Source organism: Mugil cephalus, chromosome 10, assembly GCF_022458985.1.
Source record: "Mugil cephalus isolate CIBA_MC_2020 chromosome 10, CIBA_Mcephalus_1.1, whole genome shotgun sequence".
Lineage (NCBI taxonomy): Eukaryota > Metazoa > Chordata > Actinopteri > Mugiliformes > Mugilidae > Mugil > Mugil cephalus.
In genome coordinates, this window is record NC_061779.1 from 20,829,248 (window position 1) to 20,852,224 (window position 22,977).

General features: G+C 40.6%; 1 protein-coding gene across 3 annotated transcripts in view; it reads right to left on the minus strand.

Annotated features, from left to right (window-relative positions):
• peak1 (pseudopodium-enriched atypical kinase 1) overlaps positions 1 to 22,977 on the minus strand; it is a 97,181-nt gene that overhangs the window by 64,584 nt on the left and 9,620 nt on the right. For 2 of the 3 annotated variants that reach the window (XM_047595756.1, XM_047595755.1), the window contains exon 2: positions 9,099 to 9,209. The gene's annotated coding sequence lies outside the window, so the exon portion shown is untranslated. Of the gene's footprint in view, positions 1 to 9,098; positions 9,210 to 21,493; positions 21,616 to 22,977 lie in introns of those variants that run through there. The other variant, XM_047595757.1, reaches the window with a different exon arrangement.

Sequence of the window (22,977 nt, forward strand, 5' to 3'; positions counted from 1 at the left end):
TTACTTATTAGCTCAGAGGATCCATTTCCATATTCATCAATAATGCAAGCAGTATAGCTGCTTTCCTTCCCTGGTGGCTGAACAATGGACTTCCACAACATGAACGAGTTATTTAATACATGAAAAGTGGAAGGTCAGCATTAAGAACCCCACAATTTCACATTTTATATCCCCTCTAGAAAGTTCATTTCAGGACTTGGCGGGTGGGAGGGGGTACTGGCATCCACATGTTTAGCTTTTATGTTCAGAGCATGATAAGGTGTAATTTAGATGTCGTTAGGGAAACACGACTAATACGACAAACTTCAAAAGTACCTTTTCACAATGAGCTAGACTGATGAAGCAGATTATTGAGAAACCAGTTCAGTCATGAATTCTGCATAAAGGAAATCTTTACAACTTGTTGTAAGCACTATTACATAAAAGCTTTTATCAACAGATTCTTTATGAAGACATGTATCATTCTAAATAATTATATTTTATTTTAGGCAACACAGGGATTTATGAAACGTCAAATAAATGAAAGAAAATAATGTTGCCTTTCTTCAACATAAACATGTTTTAATGTGCATACGAGCTCACTATAGATCTGCCTCCATATAGAAGGTAGATGAACGATGTTAAGTCTTGACAGATGTCTGAAGTGTAGTACAGAGGAGGGCATTCACCCCACCTTTTAAGTTTCACAGAGCTGGCTTGCAAACACAGCTGAGAAAACATGCAATAGAGGGTGGGATGACCAGGGTCTGGCCGCGTGGAGAGCAGTCACAACAAGGCAAGAGTACCAAGCAGATGCCCTGATGACAGTGGTCAGAAGTCACGCTGGCTTGAACTTGTATTTTCATAGGCTACAGGCAAAGTTTTCTTCTGGGAAGACGTGTTTATATGCAACCACACATTCATTTTTGCAAAGCCCCGAGCAATTCAAAAGCTCCTTCCTGTAAAATGAAACCCGATGCTTTCAGCAATTCCATTCAGCAGGATTGCTCCTAGATTGTCAATAAACTTGGTGTGATGTAATGTGTGTTAAGGTCGTACTTTTAGTGCTAATCTGATCCTAACAGCAGGTAAATCCCATCAAACTGACAGGATGATAAATCTCTTGCAGGCAATCATCAGTCTAGACATTATCTATCCTTGCACATCAACTCCAATACTTAGTGACATCAATAATGTATTAGTTTGTGTGTGCTCGTCAGTCCTGTGCTAAAAGTAAGCCCTGTCAACCTCTCTTTATGTAAGAGCAGGATGAAACGTGTGAAACACAAAATGGAGATGGCAAAATGTTCCAAGCCATTTTTTATTACTTGTTTTGTCTCAAGTTTCTATACAATTTTATTGGTATTTTTTTTCTAAACTCTAAACTTTTTTCTGCCAAAGGATTGAAATATGAATATGACAGCCCAAAAGTGAGAATGAGACATTAGCTTGAGTCCAAAAGACTTAATACTAAATAAGTATATACCTTCACCTCTGAGATGCTGCGAACAAGGAAAAGCCCAAATCTACTGTAGTTCACCACTATTAATGATGTCGCCTCTTGTTTAAATCTACCAAAATAAGTTGTGTAATAAATAAGTTCTAGAATAGAGTTTTGAGCTGTGAATTCGCTACTGAAATAAAACAAGAGCTCAATGCTGCTATTTGATAAGAAAGCCAGATGGATTATTCAGTTGGAATGTATAGATACTTCTTACACATTTTTTTTCTTCTTCAGTTTAACTTCCCCGGCATGAAGAGCCATTTCTCATTCCATCTTCAAAGGACCAGCCACAGCAACAGGAGAAGAGGCTGAACAGCTGAAACTTCAGCCAGTTTAAAGATCCCGTAAAGACAAGGTTGATTAAACAGTGGAACAATATGTGGCTGGACTAAAGGGCTTGGCACAGATCAAGTTGAAAGTCTCCGGGCAGACTGGTGGCCAATAAATCTCCAACACAGATTACGTGGCAGCAAGTGAAGTAACCAGATCTGCATTCAAAAGTCGGACAATTCCCCCATGGTACAACGCCCTAACTGGAGTCTGGTAGATCTTGATCTTCACTGTGAATGTTTATCAGTGTAATTTATATGTTACTTTATGACTACACTTCACTAGACATGAAAGCTTATCAATGAATCTAGCCCGACAGCATAGTCTAATGACTAGATTGGTTTGAAAGACCAGCCTTCAAATGGCCAGCTTCTAGAAGTCCTGAACTATAGCTGGCTCTGACTTTTCACATTATTAGCATTACTGTGATCGTCAATTGTTTAATTTTATTCACTTTTAGCCAATTAATATTACACAAAAAACTTAAACACAACAAAACATGGTTTTTGAGGGTATACCAAATTGCTTTGTAATGGAATGGATTCAATTACTCAGCCATCAAAGCCAAATGCAATTATTGGGTTCATTACACTACAACTATTATTCCTGTCTACAATATAACACCCTCAAACACTTTGTGTATCACTTACACAAAAATGTCACTGACATGTTTCCTCTTTGAATCTCCCTACTCGTGTTCCACCTGGGATCATAATGAAACACTTTCGGTGAATGCCTCGAGCTGGCTAATTAGTCAGAGCACAGTTAATTGACTCCAGCTTCTAATCCCACATGGATGGGGACACAGAAATTTGCCAGGCCATTTATGGGTTATTTAGTATGTGGGAAAGTCGCTGAAGTGACGTTGTTGTGGCTGATGTGTAATATATCGGGGATAACTCTGTGGTATTATGAAGGCTGTGTGAGTCAAAAGATTAAGAAGGAAAAAATAATAATTTAAAAAAGATTTAATGGTAAAGGTCAAATGGTTTAAATGAGTTATTAAACCGGAGTATCGGTTTATTCTGAAACTATATTGAATGAGTGAGTAGACCTTCAAAGAAGACGTGAGAAGGCGCAAAATAGCAAAGATAAAGCAAAACTAAGCTCCAAGCCTAATAAATATCTGCATTCTTCCTTCATGAAAGGGAGCATGTCTGCATGCGTGGGAAAGCATGTCTATATCTTGGCAGCCTTGACTAAGGACTAGGGAGAGCCATGGCAGGCCATGAGGAATGATGACCTCTTCTCATGCAATGGCACATTCCTGCCATAACTAAGTTGAAACAGGCCTGGGATAACTATAGCAGGCAGCATGGAGTCACAGCTTGGTGGAATAGGGAAAACTGCAACCCATCCCTCTCCAACTGTTCAGAATGGCCTAAATCTACTGAGAGTGTTATTGGACCTTAAAGGTTCACACTGACACCGTTACACCACTTGACCTTTGTTCCACCAGCAACTGATGGCCAAATAATCTAGAGATTCATTAAACACTTTTCCAAGAGGTTCCCTCAATGTTGGTATAGTAATATATGAATTGTATATTTGTGACAGATTTTGCATTTGTCAGACTTGGAAAACTTTTAGATACATCATTTCCAAATAATAGGGCAATAATAAATTGCACAGCTCGATTGGATATGTTTCAGGGTGATCCGTTGTTTCTTAAGTTCAGACTAAAAGAAATGGAGTAGATAGCTGACCCATACATCAATTCATATTGACGTTTCAGGGGTCTGTGACTCCCTTTGTGAAATTCATTTCTGCTCTCTAATGCACACTGATGGGAACTCCAACAGCTGCTTGTTTCCACAGTCCACTAAGTGGGGTAAAGTCAGGGATTGAGAGAGAGTGAGCACGGGTGTGATGGGAATTCACGTTCCAGAAGCCTAGTAATTTATTGATCTCCACTGACCTTGTCTCCATTGACACGATGGGATTCAAGGACGGACCCAGTCGACATTTTGCTACTTTCACACTACATCCCCTACAAGTTAGACACATTCTATGCCTTAACTGATTCCAGCCTTATCAATGGGACCCTAATAGGAAAACTTTACATTGTTTACTGTGGAAACTACTAGATAGCAAGGGCACTTCTTGTGTACACAGTTGAAGTTTAAACTCTAGAGGCAAAAAGCACAGGACCCATTCTAATCCATTTATCAAGGACAAACACAGTGGGGAAATGCATCAATCAATAGGCAGAGCAACTTAAAGAGCCTCCATGAGTCAACAGTGTGCAATCTTAATGGATCTATACATACATATAGCGCCAGTCAATATACACCAATTTCCAGAGTGCTCAGGAACTCCATAGAGACTCATAAATTAGACTTGGCCTTTGTGTGCTATAAACACCTAACTAGAACATTAAATACTGAAGTAAAACCTAAGGCTGAACCAATTTCCTCCTTTTCTTTTTTATTTCACGTCAAAGCTGATACAGATACCATCTACCATATATCTGATAGAGATAAGCTGTGCAATTTTGCAGTTTTCTTGCAGATACAGTTACATGAGAGATTATTATAAGAGATCTTCAATGACTACCTTAAATAATGAACTTACTTTCCAACTAATTTATTTTCCACTTCAAATATGTACGGCAAAGGGCTCTATACTCCATTTAGATTTCGTCATGAGGCATGTTTCAACCGATACGGAGAAAAGAAGAAAACAATCTGCACACAATTGTAGAGAACTAAATCAAATCAATGGCACCAAAATGACACTTTGTTGTTCTTCGGTCCACCACAGCATAAATGCCACCAAAATTATTTTACTGACCAGATCTTCGCAGGGCAAAATCAAGTCTCTACAGGGTGACGCCGCATGAATCCACATCCAGACTGGATAAACTCATCAGACGGGCTGGCTCGGTAGTCGGCACGAAGCTGGACTCTGTAGTGACGGTGGCAGAAATGAGGAGACTGGACGAACTGCTGGATTATGTACAATACCAGCCAACCTCTGTACAGTGTCATCAGCAACCAGAGGAACCTGTTCAGTGAGACTGCTCCTTTCCAAGTGCAGGACTAACAGACCCATCAGGAACTCCTTCATCCCTCAAACCATCAGGCTCTACAACTCCTCACTCGGGGAGAGGAGGAAATAGGCCACAGAAGACAGAAGGGAAGGAGTGGTAGTCAACCACCCACTGTGCAATGTTTGTAGTTTAACCTGTCAAGAGTTTATCATTTATTGTACATTGTTTATTTCTCTTATTTCTTTTTATTTGTATATAGCTGCTGGAAATACAATTTCCCTGAGAGAGTCGACCCAAAGGGATCAATAAAGTTGAGTCTCGAATTAAATTTCCTCACAAAACATAATGTCCAGGAAAAGTGTGGGCTGGCTTCCAGACTACCATACATCTTCAGTAACAAATTATTGGACACACACAAGTAGATGTGCTGTTAATGCTGTAAGTAATTTGAGGTTAAGTTACACTTGAGTTTTAATAAAGTCCTTGTTGTCCAACCTTTTCACATTAACACAGGGGTATCTGAAAGGGCAGTTTGAATTCTTTGGGTATAGTCAAAAAACTGAAATAAAACAGGACAGGTTGGACATATGATCTGCAGTTAATCAAACACACATCGGTCTTAAAGCCTTAAAATGTTTTTAATGAAACAATCCTTGTTTAAACTGCTGCCAGAAGAAAAGACATTACCCCTACAGAGTCTGTTCCTTTGTGAAACCGTAGACAACTTGGGAGTTGACATTTTTTGGAACCAGCATCCAGAGCCCATTAAAAAAGACCTGCAGTGTTTCCCACACAAACCATCAGAGTATATTTGGCAACCAATTCGACAACCAGCATTCATTTAACTGTTGCTCTGCTCATCCTGTACCTGTTCATTCTGCTACACAGAGAGAGGTGTTCTCTAATATTGCATGAGAAAATACAGATAAGGAAGATAGTTTAGATGCAATTTAATAAGCAAGTTAATAACGCTAGGTCCTTACAATAAACGGAGCTCCTAATCAGTATTGACTCTTTGTGCACGTGGAAAAAAACCCAAAAATTATCGTAAAAATAATGAATCTGTATAAGTCCATTCATGTTGCAGCTACAGTTACCAAGGTTGAATCTGCCTGGTGAACCAACAAGATGGTCTTGAATATCAAATATAAGTTTGTGCTAAATAGAACTAATAGCCTAAAATGACAAAACTGTTAAAGGTAAGAAAAGGTTACGGTTAAGTGTTGTATTTGTCTCTCAATAATAATCAAAAGATTAGCTCAAAATGAGGAATTGTTGGGCATCGACTTTTCATTTGTTGTTTGCTAAGCTTTTTGTTTTTACTGTACCTGCATGTACACAGAAAACTGTTAGGGATGAAGGATTGAAACAATAGTGTAGGAGTGGAGCAGCAGGCTGGAGTAAAAATCAGTTGATTGGTGTTTTACCTGAGCTCAATAAATACTTCTGCGTTTTTTGGCTGTTTTCCTACAGGACACCAACCATCTACACAAAGTCACTTATGAAGTTCCACAGAGGAAAATGAGGTTGCTGCATACTTCATCCCAGTTAATGACTTCACTATCAGTGAATCAGCATTCAGAAGAAAATTATACCAAATAAAAAGCGTCGCAAATCATCTCCCCAAAGACGCTGTCATATATTGGGTGTGGGGTTTATTGGTGAGAGCCTGTGAGCACAGACCTACTGTATGCATCGCATGACTGGTCTGGGCTCAGCTAAAAGCTGGCAAATCCAATTAAACTCAAGCCACTTCAAAGAGTAGGCAGAAACAAATGTGAGATTTTGCTGTGGCGCTTCATAAAGTTGGTCATCATGGCATGACATGCCACATAATGATTGAGAAAGATTAACCTCATACCATGAATATTTGCATCTTGACGGTTAAATATAATTTGATCTGTTTAAATATTTATGATGTCAAATGATATATTTGTAGAGGCATGATATTTGATTGCAAGGGCTGAACATTTACAGCATTGAAATAGAGAAAATCTATTTCTGAAACTGGATTGTTGCAGACAGGATGTTTACAAGACACAACAACCGACAAATCAGATCAAATGTGTCAGACAGAAGAAGATAATGGGAATGGAAATGCGTGGTGAACATGAAATTATAGAATGGTGACAATAATCTTGTCATTACATGCAAAATGACTTACTGAGACAACACATCACAGCAGCCCCGGTCATCAAAGTAAAAGCAGAACAAAAACAAAACATGTCCAGTAATAGTTGGTCTGCTTCCAAGGTGATATGAAGTTGCAACTTTGAAATACCAACACGTATGAAGTCATGAAGTCAGTGAGGATGAAATCATTTCCCAGAAAGAGAAGATGAATATACTAAAGGGAACAGTATCAATTGCATCTGTTGAACAGAACTTGAATTAAAGTCTGAGTGAGTAGTCGTCAATGTTTAAATGATCAATGGTCTTGTATTTACAGTGCATTTCTTCTACCCATTCATTCACACAAGCACCCACACATTCACACGCCTGCACCGAGCACTGGGAGTAACTTGGGGTTCAGTGTCTTGCTCAAGGACACTACAGCATGCAGTCCGCGTACCACTAACCCTCCATTCATGTACAACCCTCTACCTCTGAACAGACCTGTTAGTTAGTAAAAATTAAACAGCCTGTTAAGATCAGCAAAGCCACTACAAGCACCTCAAATGAGAACTTTCTCACACTTTCTGGCCTCAGAATGACAACAGTATAACTATTTGGACTATTGTAATGGGTTTTGTCCGATTGTGGGTTGGTTGCCAACGCCTGGGAGTTACCATTGCTTCCTCTCCTGCTATATTTGAAACAGAACTTTATTACTTATCAATACCAAGTTCACCAACTTGGACACATGTGGGTATTTGAATTTTAGCTGGCCAGGTGCATACTTGGAATTGGCAGCAAGTGATGTCGTTCTCAAAAAACAAAACTATAGAAAACAAACAGATATTGAGAATCGCTCAAACATTAGACCCAGAGCAGATGTGCATGGCTAGCGTACCGACACCGCTTTCCAAAGCATTTCTAGGCCAAAAACAACATAGATTTCCACTAATCTTGAGCTCAAATATGGTGTAAACAAACTTTGCAGAAAACAAAAGTAAGTGCATTCCAATTAAAATAAGCACAAGCCACTGAAGTTAAACCGTGTTCAACAGTCTATGCTGATAATTAATGGCACAATGGAGCAAACAAGACTTTTCCTAATTAGGTTTTCACTGAATAAATCTAAGCTTCTGTAATGATTAGCACTGGTTATTAGTTTGAACTGTTTCTTCATTCAGAGATTTCACGGTAAAATATGTCCGATGGTGGAAAATATGTTTCTTAGTTATGCTTATTAGGTGGTGAGTTAACTCACTGCCCACAAAGTAAAAACAAAACAATAACTGTGAGATTAGTCTACTGAGTGAAAAAGACGAATCTTTGGAAATAATGAGCACACGTTTGCAACCCTACAAACGCATACTTTGATGTGTTCTTGACCTTGCCCTCGGTCATGTGTGCTGTCACTATGTGATGAATGTTGGTCCTCTTCAGACTTCCATCAAATACATCTGTGTTTGGTACAGACTTACACTGAGATATACACACACCCACAAGAGCTGATTTAACAGGGCGAGGTTCTAGTTTGACAAATCTGGTTTCTTTATAATTGCACCTCTTTGCCAAAGCATGAGAATGCTGGTTCCAGGCAGGGTGGTTTATGGATGGGCAGGCACAAAGAGCTATCAAACATCAGCCTGAGGAGAAACTGAGACACACAATATGGCCTTCACTCTCCCTATGCAAGCATGACTAACCCTTTGTGTAACCAACTAAGGCTACTCCAAACATTATGTCAAGTCAGAGGTATCCAAATGAAAACATATGAAAACTAGTCCCTCTCTGGAGAGTCAGTCGGAAGATGATGCTTGTTTTGGTCAAGTGTGAACTGCTTTTTTAACAGCCTTGTTGTGGGGATGCTTCAGGTACTTGTATCTTGCCATTATGTTACTCTGTGGTGCTGCAATTTGTGCATCCCAACATTACACGTGTCTCAATAGCCTTCACATTCCCACAACAGTAATAGTTCCCAAACCCTGCCCAAACACTTAAACTGAAAATGAGGAAAAACTCTATAAAGAAAACCTCAGCATATAAACTTCTTTAAGCGCAGTGGCTTTAACAGCTAACTGACAACCATTGTCACGCAGACAAAGTAGACTGAAACAACAGTTTTATTATGATTAATTGTGCAACCCGGGTAGGCAATAACAGGAGACAGAAATCTTGACTTACCTGCTAGGCTATGTGGTGCCCTGTCGCCTTCAGGTATTCTTAGGCTGTGAGCACCTCCACTCGTTGATTCATCCGAAGCCACTGGGCATCCTAAGGCTGCAGCTAATTTTCCTTCAGACAAAGAAAGCAGGAGACAAGAGAGATTATGTCAACTTAATGCCACTGAAACATATTCCAATGAGTTACCACTTCAGAGGTTGTACAAATAAACCCGTACAATGTCAACATAAAGAGTATTTTCAGTCCACATGCGGTAGCAGTCAGACGTTTTGGACACGCCTCCTCATGAAAAGGTTTGTCTTCAGATTTATTATTTTTTACATCATAGGTTGATTCAAACACACCTTAAGGCTACCTAAGGGCTGGTGGACCGAGAAGGTCGTAAAGTGCTGCGTCAGATGACCTGGCCTATGCGATCACCTGACCTAAACCAAAAAACTTGGATGGTTTGGGGTGAGTTTCCGAAAGAAGGCAAAGCAGCCAACACGGGCTCAACATCTCTGGGAACTCTATCCAGACTGTTGGAAACCAATTCCAGATGACATGATTTGCTGTGTTTAAAGGGTTGGGTGCAGCTTTAGAAAGAAAAAGTAGGAATAACAACTTAATTATGGGATCAGGAACTTGACAAATGAAACTAAAAGTCACCAGGTCCTAAATTCTTTCCTCAAAATAGCGTTTGTGACGATGTCTGAGTACATCCCAACATTTGTGACTGAACACAATGTACAAACTCTAAGTGAAGCAACTAGATATGTGCTAGAAAACAGCTTGTTTTTGAAGAGACAAGAGCCTTTATAATAATAAACGTTAATCTCTTAGTGGAAAATTGTCGTAAATTGTCCAGAAATCCTGTGCCATCTATGCCCACCGTGCTCGAAACAGGGGGACAAGTGACTTCACAGAGCTCAACAATTGGAGCTGTGTTGCAGACCAGTCTGTAACTGGCTGCTATATTCTGCTGTGAGGAACTAAAACCGCCCTTTGAGTTTCATGTAAGGGAGTGCGTAAAGTACATCCATCGTCACATGGGCCGATGACACGGAAACCAGGAACTGACATTTAGGAGGAGGTAAGACTTAATCCAGCACACAGATCAATACAATAAACTGCATGAGCCCATAATCCAAGATCCAAGAAAACAACTCCTTCTTAATTAATAAAAGGATTTCTTTGTCATATACAAGTCTGACAAAAACAGAGCTCCTTATTGATGGGACGAAAATAATCTTCACAGACATTCGCATCGCCCAGCCTCAAATCCAGTGTGCATCGATAATACCGACAGCCTGGCGAGCCATTCCAAACCCATTCTCCTCAACACTGTCGCGTCCCAATGTCCTTAAAAGCCATGAGTCAACAGAAATCAGACATGAACCACTCCCCTGCCCTAAATTCATCCCTGCAGGCATGGCATTCTGGCTTCACCCTCTTATACTGTAGTCCGCTCAGGCAAGAAACCAAGCTATATATGGAATTGTTAGTGTTGAGCACAACTAGTGCCTCTAAACTATTAGAGCCAAGGGCTTAGAGGCGGAGAGTCTGTTTACACTGTAGGCTTTTTTATTTTTTGTTTCAAGAGGGTCCACTTGCTAAACATGACTCGGCTTTTAATGTTTAATCCAACACTAATATTGGCTCCCAGCGGGGGGGAGGACGGGGGGAGGTGAGCGGGGTCCGGCTGTGAGAACACATGCAGGTGTGACTGTTGTGCACAGGTCAATATTTGAGTGTGTACCCACATGTATTTGGTAAATATGTATAGCAGGATGTAGACTATCATTTCAATTAGCGAGTATTTTCTCAGATTTATACAACATTTGTACGGTAACAAAGATGTCAAACTGAAAAACGGGAAATTATCCCATCTTTGGAAATCCAAAATCTAACAAGCTTAATGTTATGTGCCTGTATATTTTAGTCCAAAGGTTAATAAGCTCATCCAACTTTTCTGTAGAGAATTGTAATTATTAGTGTAAGAGTAGTGGTTTATTCTTGCTAAGGAAGGCAGTTAAGATCATTTACAAGAGAAACCAAGAGACTGAGACACCAAAGTGAGTTTAACTGAAAGTCTAAAATGCTCCACACATCGTGAATTTTTTATTTATTTATTTATTTTTTTTAGGTTTAATAAATATGAGCATAGTCAGGCCAGACAGTTTTCCCCTGGGCTTCCCTGTACCTCCAGATTTAGCCTTGACCACTTCCTTCCTCTAGCTCTAATTGGCAGTGCAGGGCAGTATATTTATGTAGGCAGATAGCTAAACAGCTCCATGTGTCTCTTTATGGCAGTTAAGCAATGATAATCAGGACAGATACAGAGCGGAACACTAAGCACTGAGCTACTGCTACTGTGAAGCAGCATGTTTTATTGCATCCCAACAGCACCGTTGCAGTGTGCACCCACTCCTTGGGCCGTGCCTATATAATAGTGGCTCCACAGGCATTCCTGATTTACAAGCTCCCATTACGACGCCGTGATGGATGTCTATCATGCATAAAGTTAGGGAAGCAATCATCCTGAAACCAAAACCAAAAGTCTAAGCCGACCTGTCGAGACGCCGCAGCTGAGAGTGTCAGATTTGAAAGGTTCTGACGTGAATGTTGGACTACATGCATGTGCAATGGGCCTTTGATCTTCAACTCAAGCCGAGAAGCACAGATCCCTCTGGGAAGGGAACGTGCCAAGCTCAACAGAACCTGAATCAAAGGCTTTGCATGATACTAGCCCCCAAACCACATGTGACATTATCATACTTGGCTAGAAACATGTTACATTTCAAAGACACTGACATGCTAGCTTCCTACAGTCCAGTTCAGGCGAGACGAGCCATGGTAAAGTATTCCTGATTTGAGGGAACGTACTGTACAGCTATTCCTGCTTCTAAACATATAACGGTTAAAAAGTGCTTTTTGGACATGACACAAATGAACTTTGCAGACTACAAATCACATTAACATCAGAATAGAACCAGCGCAGTCCTTCACGTTCACAAAAACATTCGGCTGTCTCCATAAAGCGCACAGATGTTTGTCCCTCTCAGGCATGAGCCGAGATTGGTTGTGTGTCCAGGCTAAGTAGACTGGGAAGCCACAGGAGGGGCTGCTGACTGTTTGCAATGGTCCATGGAGCATGTCTTCAGGCCAAGACGCTGTTCCCAAGACGACAATGACAAGTTCACCATGACCTTTGTAAGAGTCTGGAAAGTTGGCTATTTCAGACAAAGAGGGAAAAGTCTACTCTCTATAATATCCAAGCATGAGTCTACCAATACTCTGTTAATACATGAGCATTTAAAGTAGTTTTAAGTTCAAAACCTGAACCACCTCATACTCCCACTTAAACCGGCGACAGCAGGCCACTCGGTTTCTGTGATAAAAGGACTATGTCACGAGTCAAAGCATCTTTCAGATTCTGACAAGTGACTGAGTAGATATATGAGAAAGACAACGCATAAAATCCAAACTACTAAACAAAGGACTGGAATGAAGAGCTATCCAGTAGTACATTAACCATGATGTCACTACTGTGCACGTTGGAGCCAGGGCAGAAAAAGCATCAGATCTGATCCAAGAGCCAAAGTCTTGCATCACATTTAGATGGCACCAGACATTATATCTAAATATATTTCAAACCGAAAAGGAGTCTGACATCTCCTGGAAGCATGTTACTTAACAAGAGCCCTTTTTAAAATCAAGTCTTTACAAGATGTGTTTCCTATTTCTTCCTTCAGTGGTATTTATAATCTTCACCATTTATGTTCCTCTAACTCACTAACTTTCTTTTCTCCTCGCTCCGTACTGGAGGCTCTCTGTTCGGCTCCCAGGGTGGGCAGCTGGCTCTACATCTGACACCGCCGAGGACAAAAGGGAAACTCCAGATTGTCGTGGTGAGGGCAGCCACCCGTGGCAGCGCTCAGCGGGATTCCAGTTGTTTATGGTTGGCACTAATTACAGATCGGCAGACTCACCAAGCTCGAGAAACTTCAGCTGGTACAAAGAAAACAGAGCTGGTTTTGACAGAAAAACACAGAGTGACCATTAAAACTGTCTCCACTTGCAGCGAGCCAGATAAAACATAAAGAGATTTAAACTCAGTAGGGCGGCTTAAAGACATCGTTCAGGATCAAGCTGGAAACCCGTGGGGAAGCCAATTAACTTCTGGAAAAATGCAAGTTTTTTTTTTTTTTTTACTTCATTTCTACCCTGAAGTGTGTTGTAGTCAGAGTGTACTTGTATGAAATTGAATTGAATCTACAGGGGGCTGCAAACCAAATTGTGAAGATTATCTCTTTTGTTGCAAGCTTCGTGTTTCACTTTACACTCATTACGATGGCAGCGAAAGAGCATAATGTTGCACCGAGCTTCATAACCTTTGCAGTAAACCCCAGAATCAGATTTTTTGTGAAATAAAAGGCCTGTGAAAGGGCCGTGTAAGTGATTTTGAGTTAGTAATGGTTTTTCAAATACTCCAGCCATGTTGGAACCGCACCGCAGCATCACACAACTCCTATCAGCTGGTTTCCCTTCAGCAAAACAGACCAAGCAACACAGTCCAGAGGGATGAGAGGAATCATGCTGATAAAAGAATGTGCTCCAGTTTCGTAAGGATTTACAAAAACATATTTCAAACATGAGCTACTCACACGCCACCATTTCACAACATCCTGACAACTCTGTGGATGCATTTTGTATTCCATACAAAAAAAGATGCAGATGCACAGTGCATGGAATCACTATAAATGCCAAGGATCGTGCCAAGTGGCAAGGAGCAGCTTCTTGGGGATTGGAGCCGACTACGAGAACGCTTTGTGAAAGTGAGCAAATCAAACAGAGCATCGGGTGAATACGGCGACACTTTGAAATGTGCACTGCAAAGGAATGTCTAGTCCAAACAGAGCGGCCCACTGCTGAGCGATTAAACACTCAAGTATGTTACTCTTTCATGTATCACTCACGCTGGTTAAAATCCCTTGTTTTATTCAATGAAAACATCCTACCAGTAATATTTAGATTTTAAATTGAATCCACTAGATTCTGTTACTATTAGTTATGTTTTTGCAGATGAGTGTGATCCCTTTGTATGTATATGCAGTACGGCGGTTCCTCATGTAGGGCGACAATAAACACTGACTGTGCAACTAAAAAGGTTTTGGTAATACAACACACACACTACATATTCACAGCCTGAGACTTACAGTACATGTGCTGACCTCATTCTATCCTTGATAGCTTTGCTCTGCCTGTTATTAGTCTTTATGTCCCTTGAAGCTGTGAACTATGACTAATCTGTTTAATTAAAGTTCTTCACGATGAGGGTTAGATGAATACACATGTTCTCCTGTCTGTCACGCTCCTTCCACACTCAGCCTAATTCCTGCTTATACAGTGAAAGTAAATGAACATGTCTTACTTAACGAGCTGAGTTGGGTTTCTATTAAAAGGAGAATGTTGGAGAATGAAGGCTATTGGGTAGAAGGGAAATACTTTCTGATATCTTTTCCCTTCATGCACAATTGACCTTACTGGAGCGTACTCGCATCAATACAAAGTAGGGATGCCCCCATCACTATCGTGAGATTGGTATCGGACCGGTACCGATACCGATCTTCACACGATAGGAATCGGGCTTCCGCCAATCCCAGTCTTTTGTAGTTATTTATTTTAGGCCTGCCATCAAGTAAAGCCCTTTCCCTGCAGCACCAAAACATCTTATTCCTCTTCGCTGCCTAAGGTCAAATCTGTCGATAGGAAGAAGAAGAAGAACTCAGATCACGTAACTAAACATGTCTGATGTGTAGAAGTACTTTACACTGAAAGATGAAGTCAGGCAGACAGAAATTTGTAAATCGTCATTCAGCACCATCAACTTGATTCGCAACCTAAATAAATGGAATACGCCCGGTATACTTAAGCAAAGGCTGCACTGAAACAACAGAAAACACTTTACGCTGATGAGAGATGGTTGCAGCCTTAGACCGGGCCCTTTATGGAGCACAGGTTTTCTAGAACTAAGGTGCGAGCTTCCCTCTCGTTGCTACATTAGCTTTGACAGTGCTGTTTATTGTAGTTAATACAGTTGCACAGTGCATAGGAGAATACAAAGATATGAAAAGCCTTTACAAAAGTCAAGGGGAGGACATTTAGTTTATTCAGATCAAGACTTGGCTTGGGCGATAATATTAAAAGGTGTGTATTGGGACATCCCTAGTATACAGTAAGTTAACACGCAGGTTTTGAAGAAATAATAATTATTTAAACAAATAATTCTATAGACCAAAATCTATCAATCTATCACTTAGTGTAAGACAGGCAGGTTGACAGACAAGGTTTGAAAAAAAAAATTAATCAACTCATAAAATACTTAGACTTTTTTAGCCCATGATTAGAATTGTCACTGCAGCAAGACATGTCATACAAAAGCAGTCTCACAGTGACAGACTGTATGTAAGAAGTATGACCACGTGATATGTAAGACATGCCAACTAGAGGTAAAATGATGGTGAAATATCACAAATCTCAAAAACCAATTACAACAATCTTTCATAACTAAGCAAATTTCTTGTAAACTGAAATATCTCAATGAATCAACGCTGAATTGAATCAAATCGCATAGTGGTCTTGTAAATCAGAATGTCATCGATTCAGAAAATCGGTAGGCTAAAAAACATGGGGTAACAGAAACTGATGAGAGCGACAAATCTGAACCTCAAACATTTGTCTTGATAAGTATAAACAAGCAGGAAAGTTTCACAATGAGCCTGAACAAGAAACAAGGAAGTGACATCTCTTTACTCTATAACCTCTTAGATCACTCTCTTCCCGACAACTGAGCCCATTTCCCATTTTCAATGGCACATTAGGCTGAAATGATTACATAGGCTGAGGGTGTATAGTCCTCTTGAGCGCTCTCCTCACCTCAAAGGAGACACTTAGCTTGTCCTGTTGCTAAAAAAGAAAAAAAGAAAAGAAAACAATGAAACAGAGAAAGGGTTTCCTGTGATGTCTTCAGCGTCCCCATCACGCGCCATTGCAGCTGTTACTCTAATACTCGACCTCTGGGAAAACGATGAGCTGGCACAAGGGAGGAATACGCACGCCAGAGTGTGTGTATGTTCTATATTAATAGCTTATTTCAACTTCTGCAAAGAAAACAAGCACTTTGAACATTTCATCTGGAATTAATGTAGATTAAAACAGGAGAGATCTGAGGAGAGTCCACCCCTTATGTCTGAAGGTCCTATCTTCACACACATCTTATAATATGCTGTCCCTTGGAATAGGCGACAACTTATCTACATGATATACTGCCAAAAACTATCCCCACGATAACAATTTGCCACATGGCGATCAATGTGATAAACGCAAGGTGATGACACAGGCACCTGCGACGTACTGATCGTCTTCACAGCTGTAGCTCACCTGTGCCTAAAAGAGGCTCCTCATCAATAACATGGAACTGGTTGGATATCATAAGGTGGATGTAGAGCAAACCTGTCCCATGTGCAAGGTTTGCAAAAAAAGACAATGGCTAAGGACAGCAACACAAATTTATTTCACCACCTGAAGTACAAGCCGGAGTACGACGAGATCCAGCTAGTCCTCCAGTAAATGAGGGTGACCAGACGTCCCCGATTTCTGGGCACAGTCCCCGTCTTGGACGACCTCTCCCCCAGCTAAAGTTGTCCCAGAAAATGTCCCTGATTTTAGCACAAAAAATAAAAACAGGGATTGGAATTATAATATTTTTTATCACGTTTTTTTATTTCTAGCATTATCGCCACAACGTTAAAATTTATCAGGATAATTTTTTTTAGCACATATCTCTCATCCCCAGCTGTCCCACATATTAAATAGTCCAAATAATGGAGCCGGTTGTGCTGCGTCTTCTTTGCCAGCCTCGTGCTCATTGGCTAGCTTGTGCACCAGCCTCTGTGCCTGTCAGTCAACAGTCCTCTGGATCACAGCCCCTCCTAACTCCTCCTCTTCTTCTTCTTCCTTCCATGGCTCAAATCTAGTGGCTGAATGCCAATATCTGGGCAGGACACCCACCTGCTGTCACACGCTCAAGTCACACAAGGAAGTAGTCAAGCACAAACTCCACAAATGTGCTCCTTAGATCTACACAAGGACTACCATTCCTTCTTTCCTGAAAATGCTACGTGCTCTGCTTTCACACCATTCTCAGACGGACACGTCACACTCGTCTAACCTCTGACGGACATTTAGCCCGGAGCCCCCGTGAGCCTGCCAACACTGATATAGCTGTGGTATGGGCCAGGGTGCGGGCCAGGGTCTGGAGGAATGGGAGTGTTTGTTTTCTTGCCATTTCGATCTTCATGTGATCCAGATCGTGTCACCGCACCGAACAACAAGCACGGCACTATTATTGCTAATGAGATCACAGCGTGTGTGTCGCACGGAGTGAAAGGAGGGCCTGTGTGTTAAACAGGTAATTTGAGATGTGGTCTCGCTCAGCTGGGTGACAAGAAAATGGGGTGAGTCTGCAAATTTAATTTGAGCAGCGCCAACAGGATTATTTGTGGAAAAGGAGTGCTGCTGTGTCAGGGAAGGTCAATCTGAGGATGTTTGTTTACAAGCGGTGAGGTGCTGAATGCTCGGGGGCATTTTCAATAGGAACGACACATAATGTCTTAACCACCTTGGAATGCCAAGGGCAACGTGCTATAAGATGTGATTGTCCCCGCTGCAGCTTGTGAGTTGCTTTAAATTCTATTCACTCCAGATGTTTTGTATCTTCTCACTGTTAGAGAACCCAAGGACAGGTTAGTATTCTGTGGGAAGGCACAGCTCTATCACTGAGACTGACACTAATTTAAAAATGGAAACATATCAGATTTGTAAGTGAGCAATTATTTACTATTGCAATTGACCTCCCACTGGAATTACACTAAAACCGGACTGAGGCTACAGGAGTTTGGGCAGATTTATCCCCGAATTCAACTCTCCCAAAGAAATCCAGTGTGGGTCTCGACCAGTACAAACGTTCTGGCCTGATTAATTGGTAGCGTGAGGTGTTTATAAATCCACTCTAAAAAACCTTGGTCATTGTCCTAATTAAAATTAAAGTCGTTTGATTTTATGGATTTACAATCGGGACTGTCCTGCTCTTGCAATAACAAGTCAGACAACTGAGTCTCTAAGGATATGATGCACCATGGTGTAGCTAACCTTAGCTAACCTTAGCTAGCCTGCTACTGGACACATTAGATATTAAAATTGACTCCCCATTTTCTCCAGCACAGTCATTTAGCCGTTGTTTACATTAAGTTTCTCTACAATAAGCTTCTTCCTCTAGTGAAGCTTGCAGGTTCAGTTTGCAGGTGCAGCACTGCCGCCCACCAGCCTGGAGTGTGTATCAGTAGAGCAAAGCAGAAAGTTCTTGCACCACGTAGTGTTTTGTTTATATCCGCTTCCTGTGAAATCACATGGGGTGGTGCATTAAATGCTCCCAGACATAGCGAAGCAATTTAAACAACAACACAACAAAACACAACAAAAGCACACAGTGTGTGTTTCACCATTATTTTAAGTCCTGTAGCATGTGCACATTTGAGATATATATATATATATATATATATATATATATATATAATATATATATACATATATATATATATATATATATATATATATATATATATATATATACATATATATATATAGAGAGAGAGAGAGAGAGAGAGAGAGAGAGAGAGAATATATTATTCTTTCCTGAACTGACTTGTGTTGCAACCTGATTCCAAAATCAGGCAGGGTTTAAAAACTCCTGCAGTCTGAGCCCAGCTTTAGTCTGTTGCCATTTTATTCGGCACACTAGGCCAAATCTAATGCAGTCACATACAGCATTCCTCTTGGATTAATGTTCATTCTATAACTCAAAAGTGGGAAAGATGTTTCAAAGCACAGTTTGAAAGCTTCAAGTCTAAAACTGATAGTTTTGCAAGACAGCAACTAAGTTGTGAAGGGTTTCAAGGGTTGTTTTGAAAATTCGATATTATATATATAAAAATTATTAGAAGTAATTAAGAGGTTAGAAGCAGAGTGACACACGTGAGAACAGGGAAGACTGAAATGGCCTTCAAGTCTTTCAAACTCAACTTTGGAAACTGTTTTCTTAGTTTTATTTCTAGCTTTCATGCCCAAAGTTTCTCTAATTATTGCATGATATTTAACCCACAGAGTCCTGCGATGCTTTAAATGTTATTCAATTGGAATTATTATACAGACAGAGAGGTCATTCTGCTTAGCCTACTCTCATTAATACAAATGGGCTGGGCAAAATAATAGCCTAGTGAGTACAATGCAATATAATTTAACTGCACCACAAACTCCCACATCTAAAATTAACACCACTCGCAAAAAAACAGCACTATGACCTTCATGAACATACCATATCGCAGGATTGTTGTATTAGACGGCATTAGTTCCAACTAAATGTGTCCATTAATATGTCAACTGTGTATACTGTGATGCTTTATGTGACTCTGTTGTCAACAAATTGTCCTTATAGAGCTGAATTTAACACCATAGTTAATGTTTAAGATCTGAAATCAGGTCACTTTTAAGGGTCACCAGAAAGTTGCACTTGGGAACAAATGGGAGGCTACAAAGTATTGTATGAGTTCGTCATGCAGTAGGTCAACAGTTTATTTGTTCGAAATGAAGTAATTGTTAAAATATTTGTGTTTTTGAACGTTCAGTTTAGATCAAAGACGTGAACCCAGAAAAGACATCTGCGTGTGCCCTTTTAACTTGTTTGGTTTACTTGCAGTTTTCTTCTCATGCAGTGGTTCTCTGATCTTAACAGCCAATCAGAGAGTTGTCACTCACCAACTTGGTACACCGCCGATTCAACATGCTGAATCTGCGAGGGTCTGACTAGAGCTAAAAAGTAGTGAGTAAAAGCCCATGGAGGGCCAAACATTGGAAACATAGACTGTTTGGCCTGTTGAATAGGCCTTTACATTAAGGGACTATGGACACTGTGAAATGGGTGAAAAATGTTTCCGTTTTTTGGTGCTTCATGCTTCTCATGGAGATTGTCAACAATGAAGACAGTATTTAGGGAAGAGAGAATGTGTTATTGTACACCACAAAGTGAATAGTGTGGGAAAACTTTACAGAGCCTAATCAAGTACAAGACATCCATCTGCCGGGAGTGAGACATAACAACAGACAGGAACCACCAGAACTAGTAACTTCAGATTAATGCAACAGTGAATACAATTTTCATAACACTGAAAACATCAACACAGTTTCTGACAATAAGAACCTTAACAAGGGGTTTCCAACACTTCAGTATATGCCGATCAGCCGCAACATTATGACCAGAGACAGGAAAGGTAAATAACATTGACCATCTTGTGTCAATTTAATGTTCCGCTGGGAAACTTTTGCACCTGGAATTTGAGTGGAGGTTACTAAGACATTTATCACCCACCTAAACCAGACCAGGCACCCCCACCCCACAGCCATGACAGCAGGATGCAGCCTGACACAGGCACAAACACACACAGACGGTTTAGGAACAACTCAAAAAACATGAAAAACAGCACAAGTTGTTGACCTGGCCTCCAAACTGAAGTATCAGTGGGATGATTTAAAGAGGCCCCTCCCCTCAACCCATCGAACCCCAATAACAACATTCTGTTACCAGACACCTCAGGACACCCTCAAAAGGACCCTGTCCACTCTCTGATGAGTCACGACTGTTTTGGAGGCACAAAGGAGACCCACACAATATTAGGAATACTAATTTGGATGTTAGGCTTGATCTATGTATTATTCTGTATATAATGAACAAATTGGTTCATTGGTTGCCCTAAGGTTTGTGGCTTAAATTGCATCACATGGTACAAAAACTGTGATTAGATACTAGATGGCCACACTGAACTGCCACAATAAACTTGTTATACAGACAGTTAAACTAATACAATGTCCCTCATTGTTCAAATTGGCTGAAAGCAAAGTAACTAAAGCTACATAAGTATTGCAATTGTCCTTGTTCATCACTGAATTAGGACTAGATTAGAAAAAAGACAAGAGGTCTTACTGTAAGAAAAAATAAAAAACTCACATTTGAATGGAAATAAGTGAGTCATGGTGACCTAGTTAAGGATCCAGAACAGTGGAGAACTTGTTTTTTTAATTGTTTGTGCAATGTCAGGAAGAGTCATTATTAAGTGCGGATTTGCAGCGAGGCACCGCACCCACTGCATCCACCCGTCTCATTAGTAATTTATGAGACTAGAGTTTAAAGAGTACCTTCATGCATTAAGAAAGTTCTGCAAAATCAAAGACATTTCTGCAGGAAGTCACGTAACCTACAGCCTCTCTGACACCTAGCGAACCTACACGCTCCAAAATCCTACCTCATCCAGAGAACTGGTTCATCCATTTAATGTGGACAATAGTCCTGAGGCACGTAAGTAAGTAGCCCTTATTCAGCCTTGTAATGTCCAACAGCAGGCACAGCTCATGTTCACCGCTATGGTAAACAAGTCCAACAGCAGCAAGGTATGTCTGAGAGATTTCAGCACAACACGCAGCAAGTTATTTTAAGATGCAGGGTGAGTCCAGGAGAGTTAGCGAGGTTAAAACTTAGCCAAGAGTGCTCTCAACACATTTCAGTTGGCCAGAATTGTTTTGGCATCACTGTAGCTACAGCCACTCAGGGAGGCTTTGTCCTAACACAAACAAATACTTGTGCAGATACATCACCACAGATTGATCCTGCAAGAGGCGATTAGCCTTCCTTATATGGAGTTCAGCATCAAGGCAGTTAAAATTAGAGATCGTGTAACACTTTCAAAGACAGAAAAATGTGGGGCGCAAGGATAGAAACGGAGAGAGATGCGTGTTGTCTCTCGGCAGGCCTCGTGAGGAGAGTTTCTGCTTCTCCGTCCGGGAACATTTGTCCCGTGTAAAAGTCAGAATCTGTCAGAGAAAATCCCCGAGAGCCGCAGTCACAAGGCCGGACTGATGCCAACGCTCTCCTAGATCAAAAGCAAAGCTGAGAAACACTGACGATGCGCTGGGATATTTTGCAGATGTTCGTGCAGGTGTGCGCTCACAAGCACATGACTGCATGTCGCTCTCTTTGTCATGTCAAAAGTACATGTTATGTACTGTATGTGTAATTAATTAATGGTTATTTGCTCTTCCCCATTATGTTTGCGTGGAAGAAAAAAAAAGAGGTTTAAGAATTACCGCCTTTATCTTCTTTTGAATCAATTCAAAAAGGCCAAGAATGGATTTTTATGATATATTACTTACTAATGTTATGCTGACCAAAGGAGAAAGGTGGAGCTCTGCAGAGAGGGCACAGTGCAGCACAAACTGCATACTTTACTTTTTCATCTCATGTGGATATACAACATAACAAATTGTGTAAATTGTAATTTCAATGAGCCGATGATGGTTTTGCAAGGCAACAACTTTTACTGCAGCACAATGCTAGAAGTTAAATTACTCTCTTCTAAAACAGGAAGATGATTTAAATTCCAAAAATAATCTAAATTAGGAACAAATTGCAATATGACACATCAAAAGCAGTCCCCTTAACTGTTACGGTTAATTTGCAGCTTAGTAAGATAAGGAGAGGAGTCGGTTTGGCACATAGTGAATGGAGCACGCAGCCAAAATATTTAGAGGCCCTCTTTCTTTCAATTTAGTCAAGGAAGATCCACTATGAATTCAAAATGATGTCTGAATTGAATCGTGACTCCAAGAATCGTAATCGAATCGTTAAGATTGCCCAGAATTCCCGGCCCTAATGTCCACCCACACCCAGATTTAATCACCAGAAATGCAGAAGTGTGGGACGGTGCCTGAAGGCAGCATGCTCCTAAATGAA